Here is an 18,960-nt window from a genome sequence, read left to right on the forward strand (position 1 = left end):
AACGGAAAAACGGAACAGAAACGGAAACACAACGGAAACAAAAAACGGAACAACGGATCCGTGAAAAACGGACCGCAAAACACTAAAAAAGCCATACGGTCGTGTGCAATAGGCCTTAAGAAGGGGATCGAGATGACTAAGGAGGAAGGAGAAGGAGGAGGGCAATGTCAGGGAAAGCAAGGGTGCACAGAGTTGTTTGAACCCAGTCTCAATGTACTTAACTGCTAATTTGTATATGGATTAAAAACTACTTTTTTTCCATAATAAAACAACAGATCATGAAGTAAAATGTATTTTTACATCCAGCTGAGCTAGTCCTAAAAGTAGTTGTGCCTGGGTTAGGCTACTTTCACACTAGCGTTTGGGTGTCCGCTTGTGAGCTCCGTTTGAAGGGGCTCACAAGCGGCCCCGAACGCAGCCGTCCAGCCCTAAGGCCTAGTTAACACTTCAGTGATTTGGTCTGTGATTTCCATCAGTGATTGTGAGCCAAAACCAGAAGAGGAGCCTAAACAGTGATAAAGTATAACGAAATGATGTGTATGTGCTCTGTGTAGTGGACCAGCACCTGGTTTTGGCTCACAATCACCGATAGAAATCACTGTTTAAATCACTGAAGTGTGAACTAAGCCTTATGCATTTTCAGTGGAGGCGGATCCGCTCAGAATGCATCAGTCTGGCGGCGTTCACCCTCCGCTCAGCAAGCGGACACCTGAACGCTGCTTGCAGCGTTCCGGTGTCCGCCTGGCCGTGCGGAGGCAAGCGGATCCGTCCAGACTTACAATGTAAGTCAATGGGGACGGATCCGTTTGAAGATGACACAGTATGGCTCAATCTTCAAACGGATCCGTCCCCCATTGACTTTCAATGTAAAGTCTGGACGGATCCGTCTGAACTACTTTCACACTTAGAATTTTTTCTAAGTTATAATGCAGACGGATCCGTTCTGAACGGATCCAAACGTCTGCATTATAGGAGCGGATCCGTCTGAGCAGACATCAGACGGATTATAACTTCCTGCATTAGGCTCATTATATGTACCATGCAGGAGGATCTAAGAGGACTATGAAGTGGTTTTTTCTCACTGGAGGTACACTTTAATGGTGACAACTCTCATCTTCTTAACAGAGACCACTGGACTGTAATGATGTTATCCACAATTCCATGTGGGATTACCGGGGGTCCAAACTACATAAGCCCATATTTTAGACTCGTATATGTCCTAAGTTCTTTTTCAGTTTTTAAACACCATAAATAAGAATTTCTCCTGACCTTATTGTTATTTTTAATAAATCTCTATATCCTTTCTAAGGATCTATGTGACAAATCCCTGCTGCTAGCCCACAAGTTGTCTCTGTCTTGTAGGCTCCAATGACTTAATTACAAAACACTGACATGGTGGTACAGATTACATACATTTTACCCTTTGGTTCCAAATGTATGCTAGAGATGCTTACCTGCCCTAGGCACTATGATTCATATTTGGTGGGAATACCCTAATGTGGTCTCCCTATGGCTGAAGATCTTTTCATTATACTATGAGCTTTACCAGAATGCAATTCTTTTTTCAGTTGCCAGGACCTATATCTAAAGTCAAACCACCTTGACCAGAGCCATGGGTGGAGATGGCAGACTTACTTAATCGTGTGGAAGAGCTCAGGGCTTCAGACCATAATGCATTGTAATGCGTTTTGCACTCGCGTGAGAAAAATCGCGCATGTTTGGTACCCAAACCCAAACTTCTTCACGAAGTTCGGGCTTAGGATCGGTGTTCTGTAGATTGTATCATTTTCCCTTATAACATGGTTATAAGGGAAAATAATAGCATTCTGAATACAGAATGCATAGTAAAATAGTGCTGGAGGGGTTAAAAAAATAAAATAAAAAATTAAACTCGCGCAGCCCGGCATCTCTTCTGTCTTCATCTTAGCTGTGTGCAGGAAAAGGACCTGTGGTGACGTCACTCCGGTCATCACATGGTCCGTCACATGAGCTTTTACCATGGTGATGGATCATGTGATGACTGGAGTGACGTCACCACAGGTCCTTTTCCTGTGCACAGCTAAGATGAAGACAGAAGAGAAGCCGCGCTGCTCGAGCAAGTGGATTAAGGTGAGTTAAATTATTATTATTTTTTTAACCCCTCCAGCCCTATTGTACTAAGCATTCTGTATTAAGAATGCTGCTATTTTCCCTTATAACCATGTTATAAGGAAAAATAATAATGATCGGGTCTCCATCCCGATCTTCTCCTAGCAACTGTGCGTGAAAATCGCTTGCGGATGCGGTGCGATTTTCACGCAGCCCCATTCACTTCTATGGGGCCTGCGTTGCGTGAAGAACGCACAAAATAGAGCTTGCTGCGATTTTCATGCAAGGCACAAGTGATGCGTGAAAATCGCCGCTCATGTGAACAGCCCCATAGAAATGAATGGGTCCGGATTCAGTGCGGGTGCAATGCGCTCAACTCACGCATTGCACCAGCGTGGAAATCTCGCCCGTGTGAAAGGGGCCTAAGGGTGTGTCTGTCTAGCCTCCTGGCTGGTTCACTCTCACTAGTCTCTTTTATTCACTCTTTTTTATGATAGCTACTTGTACATTTCTTTTATCCATTTAGTGAATCTTTTTATTATGATGCTTGTGATGTCCTGATCTTGCAACAGACGTACCATACTTCATTCTGTTGAATTTTTAATAAAACCTTTTTGAACCATAAATCTCTCTATCCACTACAATTTAAAGTACCAACAAAAGCCTCTAAAAACAGTAATATATTTTGTGACTTCTCGCTGTTCGGTCCTGACAGACATAGGAGCCAGGAACTAGGTCCGAGGGCTATAAATTTGTAATGAACTGTAAATCTGTAAGGATGCATAAGCAAGGGATGCCATAATAATCCATTCATATGCCTAGAAGAAGATGTCCATCAGCGCAACTACAGTTCAAGCACAGAAAGTAGCTTGGAACATAAACTAAAGGAGAACTAACACACAACTAAATCAGCTCAGCTTCCTGAAGGCATGGTGGACACTTCTGACATATGAAGCCAGTGGAGGTATGTATTTGATCTGGAGTGAGCTATTCCTGTTGCACTGTGATCTCTGGGAAGTGTTCGAGCACATGGCTCTCATTCCAAAGCAGCGGAAGCATTGGATCTATGTCAATAATGTCAACACTGCTCCGGATGAGCCACTAAGTTAAAATTATTCCTATTTTACCCCATCATATCCTGTTCCGAATAATTGAAATAACTTCCTATACATGCCACTAATGAGCATCTGGTAACTTCTAGCATGCAATCTTAGACTAGTACATTTCTTTCTCTAAAGTGATAACAAGAGATTTATTGAAGAACATCAACACTTCTGGTCTCCGATTCAGATATGGACTGTACATTTTATCAAAGTCTATGGCTATAAAGTTAGTCTTGCTTCCTGTACTTTAAAGGGTTATCCGAATTATGGGAACAACTCTCCAAAGTCCATGGGTGTTAAAATATTAAAATAATATATACTGACCACATAACAACCTTCCCCCACAATATTCTACACTGCTGATGTGGTCCTCAGCTCAGGCCTATGTTTACATGATGCAACTGTGATGTAGCCATATACAGCGCATGACTGCTCCAGGCAATCACCAGCCTCAGCGGTATTTGGTATGAGACTTCTGGGGCCAGTGATTGGCTGCAGTGGTCATGTGCCATAGGCTACTTTCACACTCGCGTTTGGTGCGGATCCGTTCAGATAATACAACAGTCTGCACCCGTTCAGAACGGATCGGTTTGTATTATCTTTAACATAGCCAAGACGGATCCGTCTTGAACACCATTGAAAGTCAATGGAGGACGGATCCGTTTTCTATTGTGTCAGATTGTGTCATAGAAAACGGATCCGTCCCCATTGACTTACATTGTGTGTCAGGACGGATCCGTTTGGCTCGGTTTCGTCAGACGGACATCAAAACGCTGCAAGGAACGTTTTGGTGTCCGCCTCCAGAGCAGAATGGAGACTGATCGGAGGCAAACTGATGCATTCTGAGCGGATCCTTTTCCATTCAGAATGCATTAGGGCAAAACTGATCCGTTTTGGACCGCTTGTGAGAGCCCTGAACGGATCTCGCAAACGGAAAGCCAAAACGCGAGTGTGAAAGTAGCCTAAGTCATTGCTGCATCCTGTAAATGCAAACAAACAGGACTGGAGCCATAGCTCAGGATACAGGTGGGGGGGGGGGAGATGATGTGGTTAGTATACATCAGGCATCCTCAAACTGCGGCCCTCCAGCTGTTGCAAAACGACAACTCCCAGCATGCCCGAACAGCCTACTGGTATCAGCCTACAGCAGGGGATTGTGGGAGTTGTAGTTTTACAACAGCTGGAGGGCCGCAGTTTGAGGATGCCTGGTATACATTATATACACCTTTTATTTTCAGTGTATCTGCAGACTATTGCTCCCCCTATAATGGCTCCAGCTGTAGCTCTTATCTGTACTTTCCTTGCAGCTCATTAACACTCTTTGTTGCTAAATTATTATCAGTCCAAAAAGTCCAAACTGACAATATCATATCTGAATCTTGAAGATAAAGCAAAGGCCACTTACGTAGATGATAGACGATATAGTTTAAGCATGAGTAAACACAGAACACATAAAATGTGGCAAACTGTAAGCTAAAAGTCAGATAAAAATGTGTCATGTTGTAGTGGTATGTGGTACCTACAACAGAGCAAATTCAAAGAAACAAAGAGACACATTACTTTGTAGCGCAAAAAAAAGAGTGGCCTGCAGAACACTGCTATATTAAAGAGATGGCTGTAATGTCAACTGTAGCTGTGCGGAAAGTATAAAACCAAAGTGGTGCCAACTAAATTGGAAGTCAGAAAACAATGTAAAAAAAGTGGAATTGCAAAAGAAGGGGGAGCAAATACATGATATATACGGCATGTACAGTGCCTATTAATATTCGATTAAATTAAGGGATTAGTTCCTGAGATATATGAATTCAATTCAATTGATGATAGAATAAATGTCTACATCCTAATTCTTGTGATTAATGGGGGCCACGCCGTTCGGGCGTCCACCAATCAGAAACAGATACCTTCTTATGATCGGCTAACACCTTTAAGGCGTACCTGAATTTTCAAAATAAAAGTTTGAATAATGCGTGTGCTTCTTTGCACAATCATAACTGTGAAGAAACATTTATGTTTGGGCTTCCCTAATTTTTTTTTCCAGCCATATTATTCCCTGTTTCCGCTGCACAGCTAGATGCATTTCACTCAGAAGCAATGGACATCTCCCTTCTGCCAGCACTCCATGCAGTGACCTCACTTCCCTTACTTCCTGCTATGTTTTTTTTCCGCTCCGGAGCTCACAGAACAGATAAGGAGGAGTAATTCACATTTACAGAAAGGCAGGAGGCTCCTGTGATGTTCAGAAGCAACCTAATTCACATTTAAGATACGTCCTCAAAGAAAACTTTCAAGACAAACCTCAATTTGAATCTGCATATATTTAATAAGAGATTTCCATATTATAATAGGTCTCTGCTGTGCAGTGAGAAGGAGGCACAAACTGTGACAAAATAACAGGCAAGTGAGAATTATTCATACAGAGTAAAAAAGAAAATTGCGGTCCCCAATGCACAGAATGGCTGCACAACGGCCATGTGCATGAGCCCCCTATACTTTCATACAAAAAGTAATATCCCCGGCCATGGACTGCATTTAATCACAGCGTTCAAGTAGAAGGTGGTTCTTATTTTTAAGAAACAACTATATTTTTTAAAACTATGAATATCTTGAGGGATCATCCAGAGAGGACATTTGTCCATAAGGGCTGTTGCACACGAGCAAGTCCATTGCGGGAATCACGCTCTGTGTGTGAGCATGATCCTCCTTTCTGGACTTGCAGGAGCACACGGCATTATCATGACTTATAACGCTATGTGCCTCTGCTTCACCTTACTTCTACAGAATCATACTGAAATAAAGCAATTTTTTCAGCCATAGCAACGTGCTCCTGCGCATTGGGATGTGCTGACTGACGCCCCTTTTTTTCCTTTGCAGTTTGTACTGGAGGTGTGGCTGACTCTTCAGTCCTGCACCCCTGACTAGCCTGTCTGCCCCATAGGCTGATTTTAATTAGTGTAAGTATAAGGGCTCATGCACACGAAACGTATTTTCTTTCCGTGTCCGTTCCGCTTTTTTGGCGGACCGTATGCGGAACCATTCATTTCAATGGGTCCGCAAAAAAAACAGAAGGTACTCTGTGTGCATTCCGTTTCCGTATGTCCGTATTTGCGTTCTGCAAAAAATTGAACATGTCCTATTTTTGTCTGCATTACGGACAAGGATAGTACTGTTCTATCAGGGGCCAGCTGTTCCGTTACGCAAAATACGGAATGTACATGGACGTCAAAATACATACAGTAGTGTGCATGAGGCCTAAAGCTTAGCCTACTCTCCCTCACTCACTGGAAGCCTTTTTGGCACCAGGAGAAGTATAGGGTGGACTCTCATTGCATTCGTGGGGGGCCATCTGGCACCAGGAGAGGTGTGGAGTGGGCTCGGCATACATGTTGGTACCTGCATTCCCTGGATTTAATGGAGGCCATTTTGGCACCAAAAATGACAAAAATTAAGTTGGGCCCAGCACGCATGTGGAACCTACACTTTTATGGTAGCCGCCATGGCACATAACAGTTAGAATTTAGTGTTAGGTTCCCTTCTTACAGAGATCGCCTTGACGTGTGGCAGACGGGCTCAAATAGTTTTGTAAAAAATGTATTTGCCAAGGATCTCAAATTTACTTAATAAGCATATCATTAGCATTAGAATACTTTTTGTACTTTATTTGGTTTGTAGAGTGCTGTTGCATTGTATTTTTTTTGTGTGTTTTCAGCCATAGCAACTTGCACCTGCGCATTGGGATGTGCTGACTGACCCCCTTTTTTTCTTTGCAGAAATAAAGCTGGCAGTAGGATTCTGTAGAAATGTTGTCAAGCAGAGGCACATGCCGTGCGCTCCTGCAAGTCCAGAACGGAGGATCACGCTCATACATGGAGATGGACTAGCTCGTGTGCAACAGCCCTAACTCTTGAATTTATACAATAGTGGTATTGTTTAGGGAAAGAGGATAGGCCCTTGCCTAAATCCTTTAAAACCTTTTAATTTAAAGGGGTGGTCCAGTTCTGAAGACCCAGTTTCATATTTCCTATAAGAGAATTCTGAGTTTATTAATATTTGCTCAGGATCCTCATCTCTTGATCATAGTGGAGAGTGATTACAAAGAGCGTCTCCCACTCGGAAGGATCTGCCCTATAATGCATAACACAGAAAACCTCATTTCAGTACAGCAGCAGTCTCTTAATTAGGATATGATGAAGTTATCGGAACTTGACCTTGAAGCTATCTAAGTCTTTTCCTCCGAGGCATCTATAATACCAAATTGCATTTTGACAGATCTGATAGCCCCGAGAAGGAAGGCTCCAGCAGCTGGTATACTATATGTCTTCTGCTGTGATGTGCTCTGAGCACAGGACTAAGGCCCCTTTCACACAGGCATTGCGGATTGGGGCCGGATGCGTTCAGGGTGAATGGTGCGATTTTGACACTAAACAAGTCAGTTTTCACTGAGATTGCGTTCAGTGTTTGCGTTTTTTCCACGCGGGTGCAAAACATTGTAATGCGTTTTGCACGCGCGTGAGAAAAATCGGCATGTTTGGTACCCAGACCCGAACCCGGACTTCTTCACAGAAGTTCGGGTTTGGGTTAGGTGTTGTGTAGATTTTATTTTTTTCCCTTATAACATGGTTATAAGGGAAAATAATAGCATTCTTAATACAGAATGCATAGTACAATAGGGCTGGAGGGGTTAAAAAAAAATAAAAAATAATATAACTCTTAATCCACTTGATCGCGCAGCCTGGCTTCTCTTCTGCCTTCTTCTTTGCTGTACACAGGAATAGGACCTGTAATGACGTCACTGTGCTCATCACATGGTCCATCACATGATCTTTTTTTTTTACCATGGTGATGGATCATGTGAAGGAACATGTGATGAGCTCAGTGATGTCATCAAAGGTCCTTTTCCTGTGCACAGCAAAGAAGAAGACAGAAGAGAAGCCGGGCTGCGCGATCAAGTGGATTAAGGTGAGTTATATTATTTTTAATTTTTTTTTAACCCCTCCAGCCCTATTGTACTAAGCATTCTGTATTAAGAATGCTATTATTTTCCCTTATAACGATGTTATAAGCAACGTCCAAGTGATGCGTGAGAGGACATAGAAATGAATGGGTCCAGATTCAGTGCGGGTGCAATGTGTTCACGTCATGCATTGCACACGCGCGGAAAACGCGCTTGTGTGAAAGGGGCCTAAAAAGTGAGCAGGCTCATTTGATGGGCAGCAGTACAAGGCAATCCATTCCCTGGGGCTCTGGTTCACTAGGAGGTCGCTGTATAATGCGCAGCTTCTTCTTTTTTTCAGAACAGTTTTTTTTTATTGCTTGAAATATTTATGCATAAGTGTAATGCCTGGACACCAGCAGCCCCTGCAGATCAGGAGCTGCACACTGCCGTGGCTCTCTGATCCAATAAGAGGAACCCTCTCTCCTAGGGTTGCACCAGTTATCGAATTTTCGATACGCAATCAATCCTTTGTCCCTGATCAATACAGGGAGTGCAGAATTATTAGGCAAGTTGTATTTTTGAGGATTAATTTTATTATTGAACAACAACCATGTTCTTAATGAACCCAAAAAACTCATTAATATCAAATCTAAATATTTTTGGAAGTAGTTTTTAGTTTGTTTTTAGTTTTAGCTATTTTAGGGGGATATCTGTGTGTGCAGGTGACTATTACTGTGCATAATTATTAGGCAACTTAACAAAAAACAAATATATACCCATTTCAATTATTTATTTTTACCAGTGAAACCAATATAACATCTCAACATTCACAAATATACATTTCTGACATTCAAAAACAAAACAAAAACAAATCAGTGACCAATATAGCCACCTTTCTTTGCAAGGACACTCAAAAGCCTGCCATCCATGGATTCTGTCAGTGTTTTGATCTGTTCACCATCAACATTGCGTGCAGCAGCAACCACAGCCTCCCAGACACTGTTCAGAGAGGTGTACTGTTTTTCCTCCTTGTAAATCTCACATTTGATGATGGACCACAGGTTCTCAATGGGGTTCAGATCAGGTGAACAAGGAGGCCATGTCATTAGATTTTCTTCTTTTATACCCTTTCTTGCCAGCCACGCTGTGGAGTAACGCGTGTGATGGAGCATTGTCCTGCATGAAAATCATGTTTTTCTTGAAGGATGCAGACTTCTTCCTGTACCACTGCTTGAAGAAGGTGTCTTCCAGAAACTGGCAGTAGGACTGGGAGTTGAGCTTGACTCCATCCTCAACCCGAAAAGGCCCCACAAGCTCATCTTTGATGATACCAGCCCAAACCAGTACTCCACCTCCACCTTGCTGGCGTCTGAGTCGGACTGGAGCTCTCTGCCCTTTACCAATCCAGCCACGGGCCCATCCATCTGGCCCATCAAGACTCACTCTCATTTCATCAGTCCATAAAACCTTAGAAAAATCAGTCTTGAGATATTTCTTGGCCCAGTCTTGACGTTTCAGCTTGTGTGTCTTGTTCAGTGGTGGTCGTCTTTCAGCCTTTCTTACCTTGGCCATGTCTCTGAGTATTGCACACCTTGTGCTTTTGGGCACTCCAGTGATGTTGCAGCTCTGAAATATGGCTAAACTGGTGGCAAGTGGCATCTTGGCAGCTGCACGCTTGACTTTTCTCAGTTCATGGGCAGTTATTTTGCGCCTTGGTTTTTCCACACGCTTCTTGCGACCCTGTTGACTATTTTGAATGAAACGCTTGATTGTTCGATGATCACGCTTCAGAAGCTTTGCAATTTTAAGAGTGCTGCATCCCTCTGCAAGATATCTCACTATTTTTGACTTTTCTGAGCCTGTCAAGTCCTTCTTTTGACCCATTTTGCCAAAGGAAAGGAAGTTGCCTAATAATTATGCACACCTGATATAGGGTGTTGATGTCATTAGACCACACCCCTTCTCATTACAGAGATGCACATCACCTAATATGCTTAATTGGTAGTAGGCTTTCGAGCCTATACAGCTTGGAGTAAGACAACAGGCATAAAGAGGATGATGTGGTCAAAATACTAATTTGCCTAATAATTCTGCACGCAGTGTACCAGGATTTGCTAATTTCCGGTACTAGGCTGCGGTACTGCTAGTATCTGTTACAGAACATGGCGCGCGCCACCCTCAGCGCGCCCCATATTCTACTGAGTCCGCACAGTCCAGAAGGAGGGAGGCTGCCACCAGTGAGAGTTTAATACTGAAGAGGAGGGGAGGGGCTGTGAAGCTGCCGCTGCCACCAATGCATATAATTAACCCCTAAATTCAACTGTAAGCGGCCTCAATGATAGGGCATGGCGATCTCGCGAACCCCGTCAATTAAACACGTAGGTGCAGCACCTGAGGGGTTAATTTGCAGTATCCCTAGGGCTCATGCACACAGCCGTAGATGTTTTTGCAGTACACAAATTGCAGATCCAGAAGTGTGCGTTCCGCATTTTGCTTAGGCCTCTTGCACACGGTCCGCAATGCACGGGAACCGACCGTGGGCCAGCCGCATGCGGATCGTGACCCCATTCACTTGAATGGGGTCCGGGATCCGTCCGTTCCGCAAAAAGAGAGGGCAAGTTCTATCTTTTTGCGGAACGGAAGCATAGAACGGAACCCCATGAAGGCACTCCGTAGTGCTTCCGTTCCGTGGTTCCGTTCTGCACCGCATCTCCGGATTTGTGGACCCATTCAAGTGAATGGGTCTGCATTCCGTGATGCGGAATGCACACGCCCGGTGTCCCGTGTATTGCGGACCCGCCGTATGCGGGCTGCCATATGGCCACGGGGGACACACGGTCGCGTGCAAGAGGCCTTAACAGAATGTCTTGCCATCTATAGAACAGCCTTATCTTTGCTTATAAAACGGACGAGAATAGGTCGGGTGCTGCTGAACGGACGTACGGAAGTTCCGCACCCGACTTGCAATGAGCCGTTAGTATGAAATGACTTACAAACAGTACGGGAGGAGCCTCGTGTCAGTAACATGTTAATCAATGTTATTTCACTGATGAAAAAGAAAATACATTTATTTCCCAAACACTATCTGAAAAATAAGTGATGAATCTCCAGTGCCGAGTGTGAACATGAATCTTATTATTAGCAGGAAAAACTAAATCAATTGTTCAAATCCCAAGTGTGAACGTGGTTCTTGTGATTATCTAGTTTTCACTGCTACTAATAAGAATCACCTTCACACTGGGTACTTGGATAATTGACTTCATATCCACCACTAATAACAGGAACCACGTTCACATTTGGTATTTGAGCAATTCATTATGTTTTTACTGCTAATAATAAGATTCACGTTCACACTTGGCACTTAAGATTCATGACTTATTTTTCGGATGTTGTTTTGGAAATAACTGTGCTTTCTTTTTCATCTAATTAGAACAGTTTAATAATAGATCCTTTTCTGCTTGTTTTTAAATGTACGATTTTAATTGCTTATGTTACGGACATGAGGCGCCTCCTGTACTGTTTGTAAGTTCTCTCACATACTGTATATGCTTCATACTAAGGCCCCTTTCACACGGGCGAGTTTTCCCGCGCGGGTGCGATGCGTGAGTTGAACGCATTGCACCCGAACTGAATCCGGACCCATTCATTTCTATGGGACTGTGCAGATGAGCGGTGATTTTCACGCATCACTTGTGCGTTGCGTGAAAATCGCAGCATGCTCTATTTTGTGCGTTTTTCACGCAACGCAGGCCCCATAGAAATGAATGGGGTTGTGTGAAAATCGCAAGTGCGGATGCGGTGCGATTTTCACGCACGGTGGCTAGGAGACAATCGGAATGGGGACCCGATCATTATTATTTTCCCTTATAACATGGTTATAAGGGAAAATAATAGCATTCTGAATACAGAATGCATAGTACAATAGCGCTGGAGGGGTTAAAAAAAAAGAAAAAAAAGAAAAAATAATTGAACTCACCTTAATCCACTTCTTCTGTCTTCATCTGTAAGGAAAAGGACCTTTGATGACGTCACTACGCTCATGGTGATGGATCATGTGAATGACCATGTGATGAGCGCAGTGACGTCATCAAAGGTCCTTTTCTTCACAGATGAAGACAGAAGAGATGCCGGCTGCGCGATCAAGTGGATTAAGGTGAGTTCAATTATTTTTTCTTTTTTTTTAACCCCTCCAGCCCTATTGTACTATGCATTCTGTATTCAGAATGCTATTATTTTCCCTTATAACCATGTTATAAGGGAAAATAATTACATCTACACTACCTTGAACTAGGGTTGGACGATATCAAAAATATTCCCACGATAACGATATTAAGAAATTTATCGCGATAACGATATATATCGCGATAAATGCCCATTTAGAAGAAAAAAACACTTGGGGCCACAAGGAGACATTATACTGTATGGGGGCAGCCACAAGGAGATGTACACTGTATGGGGCAGCCACAAGGAGACGTTATACTGTATGGGGGCAGCCACAAGGAGACGTTATACTGTATGGGGGCAGCCGGGCAGCCACAAGGAGACGTTACACTGTATGGGGGCAGCCACAAGGAGACGTTACACTGTATGGGGGCAGCCACAAGGAGACGTTACACTGTATGGGGGCAGCTACAAGGAGACGTTATACTGTATGGGGGCAGCCACAAGGAAACGTTACACTGTATAGGGGCAGCCACAAGGAGACGTTATACTGTATGGGGGGCAGCCACAAGGAGACGTTATACTGTATGGGGGCAGACGGGCAGTTCCCCAGCCTCTGATCAGCCCCCCCCAGCCTCTTCCTCTTATCAGCCCCCTCTGGTAACCCCCCCCCCCCCCCCTAGTATTAATCATTGGTGGCAGTGGCCACAGGGTCCCCCTCCCCATCATTGGTGGCAGTGCCCCTTCCCCCCAGTATTAATCATTGCTGGCAGTCGCCACCGGGTCTCCCCCCCCCATCATTGGTGGCAGTGGGCAGTGCACCCCCCCCCCCAGTATTAATCATTGGTGGCAGTGGCCACAGGGTGCCCCTCCCATCATTGGTGGCAGTGGGCCCCCACCCCTCCCCAGTATTAATCATTGGAGGCCACAGGGTCATCCCCCCATCATTGGTGGCAGTGGGCCCCCCCTCCTTCCCCAGTATTAATCATTGGAAGCCACAGGGTCTTCCCCCCGATCATCGGTGGCAGTCGGCCCCCCCTCCTCCCTCCCCAGAATTAATCATTGGAGGCCACAGGGTCGTCCCCCCATCATTAGTGGATGTGGGCAGTGCCCCCCTCCTCCCTCCCTCCCCAGTATTAATCATTGGAGGCCACAGGGTCGTCCCCCCATCATTGGTGGCAGTGGGCCCCCCCTCCTCCCTCCCCAGTATTAATCATTGGAGGCCACAGGGTCGTCGTCCTCCTCCTCCCCCCATCATTGGTGCCAGTTTGCAGTTCCGATCGGAGTCCCAGCAGTGTAATGCTGGGGCTCCGATCGGTTACCATGGTAGCCAGGACGCTACTGAAGCCCTGGCTGCCATGGTATGTTAGTGAGCAGCATTATACTCACGTGCGTCGTGGCCGCCGGTCGCTCCTTCTTCTGTCTGTGCGGCGCATTGCTAAGGCTTATAGCCCGGCGGCCACGACGCACGTGAGTATAATGCTGCTCACTAACATACCATGGCAGCCAGGGCTTCAGTAGCGTCCTGGCTACCATGGTAACCGATCGGAGCCCCAGCATTACACTGCTGGGACTCCGATCGGAACTGCAAACTGCCACCAATGATGGGGGGAGGAGGAGGACGACGACCCTGTGGCCTCCAATGATTAATACTGGGGAGGGAGAGAGGAGGGGGGGCCCACTGCCACCAATGATGGGGGGACGACCCTGTGGCCTCAATGATTAATACTGGGGAGGGAGGGAGGAGGGGGGCACTGCCCACATTCCCGGCACCCGACCTCTGAGAGGACGCTGTGATCACCTGAGGGGTTAATTGCGCGGATCACAGCGTCCTCTCAGAGGTCGGGTGCAGGAAATGCGAGTGACAGAATTCCTTCCCTCCCCCACGCCGGCCGAACTGCTAAGAGCGCCGCCGCAAGCGGCCAGCAGGTATCGGGGACATTTGCACGAGTAGAAGTACTCTGCAAATGTCCCGTATCGGTTCATGCTGGGGCGGGCGGCCGCAGATTTAGAAGCGGTCAGCGTACATGACCGCTCCTATGACGTCACGAAATACCGCGGTATTTACAAAACGGCGATATCGCCATATCGCCGTTTTTTTAATACCGCGGTATATCGTGATACCGGTATATCGCTCAACCCTACCTTGAACCCAAACCTGAACTTCTGTGAAGAAGTTCGGGTCTGGGTACCACAGGATTTGCTAATTTCCGGTACTAGGCTGCGGTACTGCTAGTATCTGTTACAGAACATGGCGCGCGCCACCCTCAGCGCGCCCCATATTCTACTGAGTCCGCACAGTCCAGAAGGAGGGAGGCTGCCACCAGTGAGAGTTTAATACTGAAGAGGAGGAAAGGGGCTGTGAAGCTGCCGCTGCCACCAATGCTTATAATTAACCCCAATTAAACACATCTACACTCAATTACATCTACACTACCTTGAACCCAAACCTGAACTTCTGTGAAGAAGTTCGGGTCTGGGTACCACAGTCGGTTTTTTATCACGCGCGTGCAAAACGCATTGCACCCGCGCGATAAAAACTGAACAACGGAAAGCAATCGCAGTCAAAACTGACTGCAATTGCGTTCCTACTCGCGCGGGTTTGCCGCAATGCACCGGGACGCATCCGGACCTTATCCGGACCTTATCCGGACACGCTCGTGTGAAAGAGGCCTAAGGGTTTGGCTACACGGCGACAAGAATGTCACACAACATTTCATGTAATGTTTGTAAATCATGTCACAATGCGACACGTGACATGCTGCAGCATGGCAGTCGCCAAATTTTAGGCATGTCAGACTTAGTTTTGCAGGTCGCACGCGACTTTCACTGTTTATTCTGTGTTTTTTTGCTGTGGAAATGCATACTTTTTGCACTGGATTTGTGTGCTGAAAATCTGCAAGAAATCTGCAACTAAAACCACAAAAAAAAAATACATTTACGGATCCTGAGATGCTGGACTTTTTTCTACTTTAGTTTTGTACATTCATAAGCGCAGTCAGTGCAGCACAGATCCTGAGAATTGCGGACCCATTCATTTCTATGGGGCAGCATGATGTGCTGCCCGGACACGGAATTGCAGACCCGCACTTCCGGGTCTGCAATTCCGTTCCCGATAAAAAATAGAACATGTCCTATTCTTGTCCGCAATTGCGGACAAGAATAGGCATATTCTATTAGTGACGGCAATGTGCGGTCCGCAAAATGCGAAACGCACATTGCCCCTGTCCGTGTTTTGCGGATCCGTGGATCCGCAAAACACGTTACGGACGTCTGAATGGAGCCTTAGGCCGGGTTCACATCACCGTTTCTTTTTCCGTTCTTCTGATCCATCAGAAGAACAAAAAACAACAATAATGACAAGAAAACGGATCCTGTATTTTAAGCATGCATTAGGGCTCATGTGCACAAACGTTTCTGCATCTTTTGAGGGTTGGATGCGGACCCAGTCTCTTCAATGGGGCCGCAAAAGATGTGGACAGCACACTGCGTTATTTCAGACGGAAAAAAGTCCTACACTATGGGGGAGATTTATCAAACTGGCTTAAAGTAGAACTGGCTTAGTTGCCCATAGCAACAGATTCCACCTTTCATTTGTCAGAGCTTCCTTGGAAAATGAAAGGAGGAATCTAATTGGTTGCCAGTTCTACTTTACACCAGTTTGATAAATCCCCCCCTAAATATTTATTTTTCCCATCTACAATAACGGATCTGACAGAAATGGTTAAAACGGATGCAAAATGAGCATAACTGACCATAACGGATGCTTAAAATACAGGATCCATTTTTGTTGTTGTTTGACAAATCAGAGGAACGGAAAACAAATCAGTGGTGTGAACCTGGCCTTACTTGGTAAAAGGCACCCAAGATCATCTTTGTTATATCAGTATAAGGGCTACTTCACACGAACGTATTTTGCGTTCCGTATACAGGCCGTTTTCTGCATTCCGCATACGGCCCGTATACGGAACCATTCATTTTTAATAGGTCCGCAAAAGATGCGGACAGCGCTCTGTGTGCTGTCCGCATCCGTTGCTCCGTTCCGTGACCCCGCAAAAATTATGAGTCCTGTCCTATTCTTGTCCGTTTTGCGGACAAGAATAGGCATTTCTATAATGGGCCTCCTGATCCGTTCCGCAAATTGCGGAAGGCACACGGGCGGCATCCGTTTTTGCGGATCCGCAATTTTGCGGACCACAAAAAATGGCACGGTCGTGTGAACGAGCCCTAAAATTGAGGAAAATATACCATCCGTATTTGGACCTCTGGTACAAACTGAATAAATGTAAAATTCCAATTAATAAAATACTACAATATTACTCATTTCCATAATCAGGCATGAAAGCGTTTCCCCCAGCCAGCCTGATTAATTAGCATAAATAAAATTAAAGATGAGGAGAATTTTTTTTTATCAGTTCACGCAGAGTATTTGTCATACCAAATGGTCTCCATTTAATTATGTATATGGTACTTTTTCCGCCAAGTTAAACTGCGCTACGATGCATTTTTAATGTTCTGCGTAAGTAGCAGCAAATTGGAAGGTCAGATAAAGCATGGGGCTTAAGGTTTGTGTGGGAGTTTAAACAGGAACATGGAGCAATTTGAGAAAATAACAAGTTTGAAGTGATTAGTAAGACTCTGCAGAGGTATCACACTCTTCAGTTCGCCCATATATTAGTGCACCTAACACATGGACAAGATGAAACCTTTAGTAATCGGAGATATGGCCTGGACGCGATTTTTTTTCCGAACAAAGGAAATAGAGAAAGTGCTGGATAGGGCACATAACTGACCCAGACTGAGCTGAACAGATTCCACTGGTCTGTTCAGTTTCCATTCGGAATCCATTTTTTTTTTGTCCTGTCTTAGGCTGGGTTCACAACGGGCGTTGCGGGAAAATGTGCGGGTGCGTGAGTGCAAAACATTGTAATGCGTGAGAAAAATCGCGCATGTTTGGTACCCAAACCCGAACTTCTTCACAGAAGTTCGGGCTTGGGTTAGGTGTTCTGTAGATTGTATTATTTCCCCTTATAACATGGTTATAAGGGAAAATAATAGCATTCTGAATACAGAATGCATAGTAAACTAGCGCTGGAGGGGTTAAAAAATATAAATAAATTTAACTCACCTTAGTCCACTTGATCGCGTAGCCCGGCATCTCCTTCTTTCTCCTTTGCTGAACAGGACCTGTGGTGAGCATTAATTACAGGTAAAGGACCTTTGGTGACGTCACTCCGGTCATCACATGATCCATCACCATGGTAAAAGATCATGTGATGGATCATGTGATGACCGGAGTGACGTCACCAAAGGTCCTTTACCTGTAATTAATGCTCACCACAGGTCCTATTCAGCAAAGGAGACAGAAGGAGATGTCGGGCTACGCGATCAAGTGGACTAAGGTGAGTTAATTTTTTTTATATTTTTTTTATATTTTTTTTAACCCCTCCAGGGCTAGTTTACTATGCATTCTGTATTCAGAATGCTATTTTTTTCCTTTATAACCATGTTACCATTTTTTCCTTTATAACCATACAGTTGAATACTGTGGAAAGAGCAGCAGTATTGTGGTAGTTGATATTCTGCTGGGACGGTTCTTTGTGCTGGACTGTGGTATTGCAGGTCCTGTCTACTTCTGTTGGCCCTCCTTACTTATGTTGTCCCTTCTTCTATCAATTTAGTCTCTCCTACAACATGGGGCCACTTTTAGTTTTTTTTTCCAGGGCCACTTTAAATGGGTTGTCCGGGTTCAGAGCTGAACCCGGACATCCCTCCATTTTCACCCCGGCAGCCCCCCTGACAGGAGCATCGGAGCAGTTCATGCTCCGATGCTCTCCTTTGCCCTGCACTCTTTTTTGGAGATCCGGTGACGTACCGGGGCTCTCCATGGGGCTGCCAGGAAGCCCGGTGACGTCACCGGAACTGATGGGCGGGATTTAGCGCTGCTCTAGCCAGTAAAACAGCTAGGGCAGCGCTAAAGCCCGCCCATCAGAGCCGGTGACGTCACCGAACACACTGCCGGGCAGAAGCTTCCGCCCGACAGTGTGTTATTGTAAATAAAAGATCGCTTGCCCTGCGCGATTTAGCGCAGGGCAAGGCAGCACATCGGAGCATGAGATGCTCCGATGATAGCCTCAGGGGGGCTGCCTGGGTGAACCCAGATAACCCCTTTAAGTTCCCAATCCACCCCTGCTGTTTGATCTTGTCAGAGGAGCAGAGGTCAGAATGGAAAAACTCTCACTACCACACGCAATGAGTTTCTCGCATTGTGTCTGGCACTAGCCACTTTGGGCCAACCTCTGTTGCATTCATGCTCCCACACTCAGGTATTCACATGATTTTAGGTAGTAACTTCTTTTCTCGGTCCGGTTATTGACACTATATTACCGAGAAATAATTGCTTTTGTTAAGCATCTTATCCTTGAACATCCGTATGCAGTAGAATACTGCGGTTTGTACTGTGTTTTTGATATGTTTCTTGTTCATTTACATATTGTATACCTTGAAAAATCTTTGCTAAAAAGATATTTACAAAAAAATCCTGTAATTCTGGAAATTCGATGTATGACAGCGCCACTATACCACTGCAATTCTACACAACACTACTAAAGACATTTCTGACAAACACCATCAGATACAGTGATTTGTACTATCTGGAGTCAGAACAAGTGTCAA

The 18,960-nt window shown here is 45.1% G+C and overlaps 1 protein-coding gene across 7 annotated transcripts in view; it reads right to left on the reverse strand.

The window, feature by feature from the left end:
* ANK3 (ankyrin 3) overlaps positions 1 to 18,960 on the reverse strand; it is a 753,651-nt gene that overhangs the window by 448,111 nt on the left and 286,580 nt on the right. The window lies entirely within an intron of this gene.

This window comes from Bufo bufo, chromosome 6 (assembly GCF_905171765.1).
Source record: "Bufo bufo chromosome 6, aBufBuf1.1, whole genome shotgun sequence".
Classification (NCBI taxonomy): Eukaryota; Metazoa; Chordata; class Amphibia; order Anura; family Bufonidae; genus Bufo; species Bufo bufo.